Genomic DNA, 9,367 nt, shown 5'->3' with positions numbered 1-9,367 from the left:
AAATCCATAAAGGATGGTTCAAAAAGAGCCTGTGTCATAAGAAACACTATGTACCTGAAACCTGAAAAAAAGGCTGAAACCTTCCAATACATATAGCACTTCATCCCAATGTGGTATGAGGACACTCCTCTAGGAAGATATTCGATTTGAAATAAGAAAAGACTTTTCATGCAAGACTTTGCATTATGTGATAGTGAGCAGGTATACTGACAACTGGTTTAAGAAGTCCTCACAAAAAAAGTAAATGGCTGACTGATGTACATCCCTGTCCCCGCCATAATGCCAATGTTCTATATATAGCACTCAGAAAACAGTTTGGGTTCTGCTTATGTGCCTTAGCGGTGTTACTGACCATGTGATGACAGTGTGACAGGCCTCAAAATGGATTTTCCTGTTATACCCCCTACCTATTCATGACCACCCATCCAGACAAGGGATGATGGCGAAGAGGTCAGGGAATCGACCTTGTGTTAAACAGCTCAGTGTGATTAACATTGGAGAAAGCAGACACACCACATAGTTCTTATCTGGAGTTCTACAAGATCAGTTCCACTGACGACTCTCAGCTTAAAACAAAGTCTTCTGCCACAATTGGATTGTTGTTAGGTAAATCTAAAGTATGTGTAAGTAAGGAATAAATAAATTATCTTGAGATAATATGTATGCAAATGTATGTAGGCCGTTTAGGAGTATTAGTCATAGTACTCTTTTCTCAATAAGACATACTGCATTACTCTAGAGTCCTCCACTCACTAATAGCCTCATCATTTTAGAATGTGTTTACTATGGCAGCTAACAGTAGCTTAATTACTGCAACCTCACCCCATTAGCTGCCACAAGTTTATGCTGAGGCTTATTTTTCCCCTTTCCTCCTCTTTCCACAGGTGCTGACTGCTCTGTTGTTTGTTCACAAGCACCCTGTCAGTCACAAACCATGCATGGATCCCTTGTGTTTTCCTGGCAGTGACAAGCTGTACAGTGGAAGTAACAGTCTGACAGTACTCTCTTGCTCTTCGCCCCCTTCCCTCGAATTCTAATGCAGAGAAAGGAGTATAGCTGGAAATTCTGCACATTCTGCGTATCATCTATTGCACATGGACTTCTGCTTCCATTCTGGCATTATTTATTTATTTATTGTATTTTTGTTCCATATAGGTTCCATGCAGAAGCCATAATTAAAAACAGAGACTTACTATGTATAATACATGAAATACACTATATGGACAAAAGTATTGGGACACACCGCTTAATCATTGAATTCAGGTGTTTCATTTGGTCCCATTGCCACAGGTGTATAAAATCAAGCACCTAGCCATGCAGTCTGCCTTTACAAACTTTTGTGAAAGAATGGGTCGTTCTAAAGAGCTCACTGAATTAGAGCGTGGTACTGTAATAAGATTTGTGGGAACAGTTTTGGGGAAGGCCCTTTTTTTGTTCCAGCATGACTGTGCCCCAGTGCACAAAGCAAGGTCCATAAAGGCATGGCTGAGTGGGTTTAGTGTGAACTTGACTAGCCCGCACAGAGCCATGACCTCAACCCCATCCAACACCTTTAGGAATTTTCTAGAACAGAGATTTCGAGCAACGCCCTCTCATCCAACATGTCTGACATCACAAATGCTTTTCTGGGTGAATGGGCAAAAATTCCCACAGACACACTCCAAAATCTTGTAGAAAGGTTCCCAGAAGAATGGAAGCTGTTACAGCTGCGAAGGCGGGACCAACTCCATATTAATGTATATGGTTTTAGAATGGGATGTACCCAATACTTTTGTCCATATAGTGTATCAGTAACCCCCCAAAAATGATTGTTTCTTTTTTAGTCAATTGTATTTATATCTTCATTTTTCAGAGACAATGTTTGTAAGAACGTTCGCATCTTTGCCATTAATTTGCCGTCATGTGCATCCTGAAAATAATGCTAAGCATGTGTCTATAGACAGAATTTCTATACATTCTTAATCTGTGTTTCCAGTTATCACAATATGAGATTCAACCATTAAGGGCTGTGACGACTGAAAAGATCAAATTACCTCACATGCGCAGCACTAAAGTGAAGTAATTAACCTGGCAGAATGTAGCATTAGAAGCCAAGCAAGTGCTTAAGTGTTTCCCACAAGGAGAGCAGGTAACTTAACCATTCCGCTAAACAGCCAATTACAAAACACCCATGGGCACAGTTCAAAAACTAATCTTGAGCTGCCATTACCTTGTTAAAATTCTTTAAATGTAGGCCTATATTGAAACCAAAAATACACATAGGCCCATTCGTATGGAAACATGAATAGAAAAAGCTTTTCAGAGTATCCTGACTGAATACTGAGGTGCTTAGACTGACTGAGGTGCTCAGATTACAGATTCTCCATAAGGACCAACCAAACAGTTTTACATGCTTCAGAAGAGCAGTATTTCACATCAGTGACACTTTGTGTCCTTGTTCAGCTTTACAGTGCACTTTATTATTATTATTTTTTTTTAAATAGAGTAGTGAATGGTGGTTTTGTATTTTTTTTAACATATATTTTTTTGCTATTTTTTAAAGGACAGGTAGATTTCTGTTTGTACGCTAAATTCTTACAGCACAATTTAAAATACTGCATCCAGACTGATCAAATGTGCAACCCCTAGTTTTTATTTGAGTGCATCACTTCCAAGACTATCAGAACATATGGTTCTCTATTTGTTAAGCTTTAATATACATTTCAGTAAATACATGTCTCATGTTTGCTGTTTTCTGATGTTGCACTCAACTGCTCTAAACAGAGCATTAAAACTAAAATAATACAGGTACCTTACATAATATTATAGATAGCAAAAGAGCCTATTGAATGTCAGTCTTTACTTCTATAGGAGTTCACTTATTGTTGAATTACTGGTGAATTACCCATCCAGTGGTGTTTCTAAACTTTTGGGGTTTGTCTTATCAATGCATAGGGAGGTAAATGTTTTTGAATCCACACCCACTTTCAACAGTAGTTGCCCTATATAATTGTCTATTAGAACAATTCTAATTTTCAGTAGCATAGTGGACAACATCAATTCCTGGCACAAGGGTCAAAGGTTTGATTTCCCATCCAGACAAGTACACCACTGCTTGGGTTAGACTCCTACGTTCATCATCACCTACAAACACAAGTCATTCTGGATAATAGCATCAGATTAATATAATTAATAGGATTTATGCCAGCATTTGGAAAGAGCTAGTGGCACAAACATCTGCTACTCTGTCAGAATGGTGTGATGACTACATTTGTTCTAACATCAGCAAGACAAAGACGATGATTGTGGACTAAGGGAAGCTGTAGAGAGGTGGCCATGCACTGATATACATCAGTGGACCGCAGTGAAAAAATTATGAGGCCAGCCTATCAGTGACTCTCCTTCCAGTAGAGGCTTCGAGAACTTTGGGTAGGCCCAAGAGATTCCTACCAATTTCTTCTGATGCACCATAAAGAGCATCCTGACTGCCTGCATCACCATCTGGTAAGGCAGCAGCTCTCTGTGTCCACAAGGCTCTCCAGGGAGTGGTGAGAACAGTAGAGCTCATCACAGGCAACAAACTCTCAGCCTTACAGGACATCCACCAGTCACAATGCCTGAGGAAGGCTCATAAAATTGCAGCAAACTGCAATCACCCAGCATACAGTCTGTTTTGCAGGTTGCCATCTGGTAGGTGATACTGGAGCATTCAGTCATGAACAAACAGGCTAAAGAACAGTTTCTAACTGCAGGCTAGCAGTCTTCTGAACACCCTCTGGCCTTCTTACAATACGATTGTCACCAAGTATATATATGTACTGAGAAGACTGCACACCAGAACATTCATGTGAAGATTTGGTTCCATTTAGCCACAAGATCATTAGTGAGGTAAGATATTGATGCTGGGTATGTTTAGTTCTGGATCACAAACGGCACTCCAACTTATCCTAAAACTCTTGTGGTGTACGCCATCACTCCAGAGAATGCAGTTCCACTACACCACAGCTCAATGTTGGGGGCTTTATGTTCCTCTAGCTGATGCTTTGCAGCAGGTATGGTGACCTTAGGCTTATGTGCGGTGGCTCAAGATCACCCTATTCTAGTGGCAATTCATTTTTATGAAGATTATAGAAGCTGTGTGTGTGCAATTGAACTCCCTTGTCAGTGATGTGTGAACCTTAAATGTGTGTTAAACCCCTTCTAATTAGTGAATTCAGCTATTTTATGTCTATATACATATTATGCATATAATATATAAAAGACTGACTTTTACAATATACTATTATAGTCAGTTGAAAAAAAACAACAACAAAAATATTTATGTTCATAGGCTATTAAAAGAGTAGGCTCTTAGAATAGATTAAAAATACGTTAATTCTTTTCCTGTGGGGACAGAGTATACATAAACAAAGTATATCCTACGAATAACTTTCCAATGTCCACTAAATGGCTGATGTGAATTGCCAAATTTACCCATTTTCATGTAATCTTGGCAGTCTTAATCTTAGGTAACACTTGCATAAGCATTTCTGTCACCAATCACAAGGCAAAATTACTTGTCCCAGTTACACAACTTTAACAAAAGTGCGTACTAACAACCAAGCAAAAGCTAACAACGGAATGAAAGAACCTAGCACACATAACTGAGCTATCAAGCTAGCTCATCCTTCTTTCTGCCTGTCATCTGTTCATTCAACCAGCCATGGCAGTGTACCTTGGATGCAGTAAAGTAAACATTACCTTTTTTAAGATGTTGTTGCATAAAAGTTAGACAATGTTTTTAGTCAGCAGAATTTGACACAGTGGACCAGTCTACAACATCACCTGCACATGTAGAGCCTGTTTCGCTCATTTCGCTCATTTCTCTTCATTTCTGCTTCTGTACAAACCCCATTTCCAGAAAAGTTGGGACATTTTGTAAAATGCAATAAAAACAAGAATCTGTGATTATTTCTTTTAAACCTTCATTTAACCCCTTAAAAGGTCAGAGTTTTATTACATACTTCTATAACCTAAAATAGCTCAACCAGTTTGCATCGGAGTCCCTGTAGGTATGGAAAATAAAGAGTCTTAGTATGTAATAAGCCTGGGGTAATAAGGGGTTAACTGATAAAATTACAAAGAAATAATTTTTAATGTTTTAGTGAATTTTAATGAATTTTAATTTTAATTAAAACTCAACTCTGTAAATTTAGAATTTGATGCTTGCAACACTCTTGAAAAAAGTGTGGGAAAAGGCAAATTAAGAGTGAAAAGTTCACAGAAAAATGTATTGCTGCCAAATTCTCTGGGCCTGAGCTCATCTCAGATTAGAAGATTAGAAATGTATGCTGTGGTAAGACGAGTCCATGTTTCAGTTTGTTTTTTGGGAAAAACGGACATCAAGTTCTCCATGCCAAAGACCGAATGGGACTATCCAGACTTTTATCAGCAAAAGGTGCAAAAGCCAACATCTGTCATAGTATGGAGGTGCATCAGTGTCAACAGCATAGATGACGCAGAGATGTAAATTGGAATTTTAGAGAGACATATGCTGCCATTAAGATGTTATGTTGGGTCATTTCAGCAAGACAGTGTCAGACCTCATTCTGCAGGTGCTACAATTGTGTGACGTTGTAGACGCAGAGTGCATGTGCTTTACTGGCCACCGCAGTGACAACCACAGACTGTTGAGCAACTGTCTTGTATCAAGCAAGAATGGGCAAAAACTCCACTTGCAAAGCTGCAACAATTAGTGTTCTCATTTCCCAACCAATAAAAGTGTAATTAAAAGAAAAGGGCATGTAACACAGTGGTAAACATGCCTTTGTTCCAACTTTTTTTTGAGTGCGTTGCAGGCATCAAATTCTAGATTTGTTTATATTTACAAAATGCAATTAAGTTGGTCAGTGAAAATACAGGAAATGTTTTCTTTGTACAACCCATTTTCCAAAAAAGTTGGGATGCTGTGCAAAATGTAAATAAAAACAATGCAATGATGTGCAAATCATTTGAACTCTATATTATTTCATTGGAAATAGTACAAAGACAACATATCAAATATTGAAACTGAGAAATTTTATTGTTTGTTGAAAAATATACGTCCATTTTGAATTTGATGCCAGCAACATGTTCCAAAAAAGTGGAGACAGGGTCATGTTTACCACTGTGTTTTATCACCTCTTCTTTTAACAACATTCTGCAAGTATTTAGGAACTGAGGAGACCAATTGCTGTAGTTTTGAAAGCAAAATGTTTTCCCATTCTTGTTTGATATAGGATTTCAGCTGCTCAACATTTCAAGGTCTGCTTTATTGTATTTTTTGTTTATAATGCACCAAATGTTTTCAATAGTGACAGGTCTGGACTGCAGGCAGGTCAGTTTAGCACCCAGACTCTTTTACTACAGAGCCATGTTGTTGTAATAGATGCAGAATGTGGTTTGGCATTGTCTTGCTGAAATAAGCAAGGCCTTTCCTGAAAAAGATGTCATCTGGATGGCAGCATATGTTGCCAAAACCTGTACAATTCGTTCAGCATTCAGAGTGGTGAACCCCTCCTCATCTTTACTTCTGAAAGATTATACTCTGCTTATTCCCAATCATGTTACTGACCTGTTGCCATTTAACCACCAGGTGTTTAGCATTACACAACTTTACCAGCCTTTTGTTGCCCCTGTCCCAACTTTTTTGAAACGTGTTGTTGGCATCAAATTCAAAATAGGTATATATTTCTTTAAAAACAATAAAATTTCTCACTTTTAATATTTGATATGTTGTCTTTGTACTATTTTCAATGAAATACAGGGTTTAAATAATTTGCATATCATTGCATTTTGTTTTTATTTACATTTTGCACAGCATCCCAACTTTTTTGGAAATGGTGTTGTACTTTTATCGAATAAAGAAATATTTAATAAACAAATAATAAATATAATAAACAAATCACAGATTCTTGTTTTTATTGCATTTGACAAAATGCCTCAGCTTTTCTTGACATGGGATTTGTGTTGAGGTCTGCTTCTGTGATGTAGCAGGCTGGGAGTTTTAGGCTGAGGGATGTCAATCAGGCATCAGAATATTAGGACCCCACCCAGACAGTTCTCAGATAGGTGTGATCAGTGTTTTTTAAGCAGTGTTTTATTATATTTTTTCTTTTTAATTCAAACTTTGCTAGATGTTTAATATAACACAATTCTAGTATCCTACAAATCCTACAAAAGCTTTTTAATATTTTACACTGTGTTACCTGAGATTTTTGCTGGAGGCCTCAAGCAGTTACTTGGTTTGCTTGCCCTCTAGCTTTGCCTCTGTACATGTCTAGGAAAGTTCCTCCAACTCATAATGACACTGTTAAAATGCAAGCAAAACAGTGTGTGTGTGTGTGAGTTTGCCTGTCTGTGTATGTGTAGCTATTGCAGTTACTGTAATTTGTGAACAAATGTAGGTGAATATTAAGCTATTTTTGTATGCTAATGTTAAATGCAACCTACCAGCTATGTTGTCAGATATCATATGTTTCAATTAGCATTCCCTATGTATGTGTGTGTTGTGGGGGCAATGTCACAGAGCAGTGCTACTGCAAGCCTTTGAACTGCTACAATGTCATTACCCCTGCTGTGTTTGGAAACTCCATCCTAAAAATGTTAGAATATTCTCTCATTACTTCTTTCATTTGCATTTTTATGGATCGTTATATAGATTTATGTATCAAAGTTCACATAGTTCCCCTTCCCTCGCAATTACACATCTGCTCAGAGATGTAAATGTGGAGTTCAATCACAAGCTTGCTCAGAAAGCTCAGGTATTAGGAACTTTTAATGGCATGCCTAATTGTGTTATTAGTCATAGCATTGGCCATTCACAGCATCAGCACACAAGCACACACTTCCCGTTTACGTCCTTTCTATTTCAGTCAGAACAATAACGCAGTGTTGAAAATGGGACCAATAAAAAAGATTAGTTGGCTTGCCAGTGTTAATTATGTGTCTCCTAATTCTGTGATGAGCTGGCACAGAAATGCTGTATGCTGAGGAAATTACTCGCAATTGCAGGCAATTTGAAAGATAATTTCATACAAATAGTGATAGAAAACATGATGTGCCGTTCACCAGGAATCGTCTCTAAATATGTGTCTTCCTCTTTTCTTCACCTGCTGAGTTCACCTGCATCTGTTCTTCATATCCCCAGCACCGTGAGCCAAGATCAAAGACTGGGAGTTTGAAGCTTAGCTACAGAACATACATAAAAATAAGAATCATCAGAGAGGTTATGCTCATTATGTTATGGCAGTAAGACGTGTGCCCGTGCAGGGAGGTTCACATTGTACCATGGCTTTCAAAGAATCTGTCAGTACAGTAAATATAAGATACACACTTAAAAAAGATGGTTATTTAAGGGTTCTTTAGTAAAGGCAATGGTTCTATGAACACACAAAGAACCTTTTGCATGATTAAAGGGTTTGTTGCACTGCAAATGTGTTCTTCAGATTGATGGAGAATGTGCTGTATATGGTATATGTGTATATGTGCTGTATGCCTTTTTGGAAAAAGGGCACCGAAAAGGGTTGTTCCATTGTTACAATAGAAGAATCATTTTTGGTGCTATATGGAACCTTTTTCAAAAAGGTTCTATATAGAACAATATACATCACATTCTTTACACTCTTCAAAGATTCATTAGTAAAGGAAATGGGTCTAAATAGAACGATGAACACTCAACAAACCTTTTGCATGATTAAAGGGTTCTTTGCATCATAAAAGGGTTCTTCACATTGATGGAGAATTTGCTGTATATGAATCTATATAGAACCTTTTTGAAAAGGGCACCAAAAATGGTTCTTCTATTGTACCATATTGTACAAGTGTGTACAAGTGTCCTTTGAGTGTTTATGGTTCTATATAGGACCATTTCCTTTACTGAGGAACCCTTAAAGAACCATTTTTTAAGTGTGTACAAAGAATCATTTCATTCTTAAATGTTTCTTTTGCATGGTGAGTGGTTCTTCAGATTGATGGAGAATGTCTTGTACATGGTTCTATAGAGAAAAACGGGTTCTGCTACTGTTGCAATGTCTAGCTTATAACAAGAACCCTGTTTGGTGCTATGTAGAACCAGTATCAAAAAGGTGCTATATAGAGTCATATACAACACATTTTCTATTGATCTGAAGAACCATTTCACCATGCAAAAGAAACAATAAAGCAGGAAGTTGTTCTATATAGAATTCATGGTTCTAAACTGAGCCATTCCCGTTTACTAAAGAACCCTTGAAGAAGCATCTTTTTAAAGAGTGTATATGAAAAAATTGTATGCCTTTAATTGTCACTGTCGGAACAAACCCTTCTATCTCCAATTTTGACATGTTTCATGTTTTGGTGTAATTTGAAAATATCTTTGACACATTTGAAC

This window comes from Colossoma macropomum, unplaced genomic scaffold (genome assembly GCF_904425465.1).
Source record: "Colossoma macropomum unplaced genomic scaffold, Colossoma_macropomum, whole genome shotgun sequence".
NCBI classification, from domain to species: Eukaryota; Metazoa; Chordata; class Actinopteri; order Characiformes; family Serrasalmidae; genus Colossoma; species Colossoma macropomum.
Note: the sequence above shows the minus strand (reverse complement) of the source record.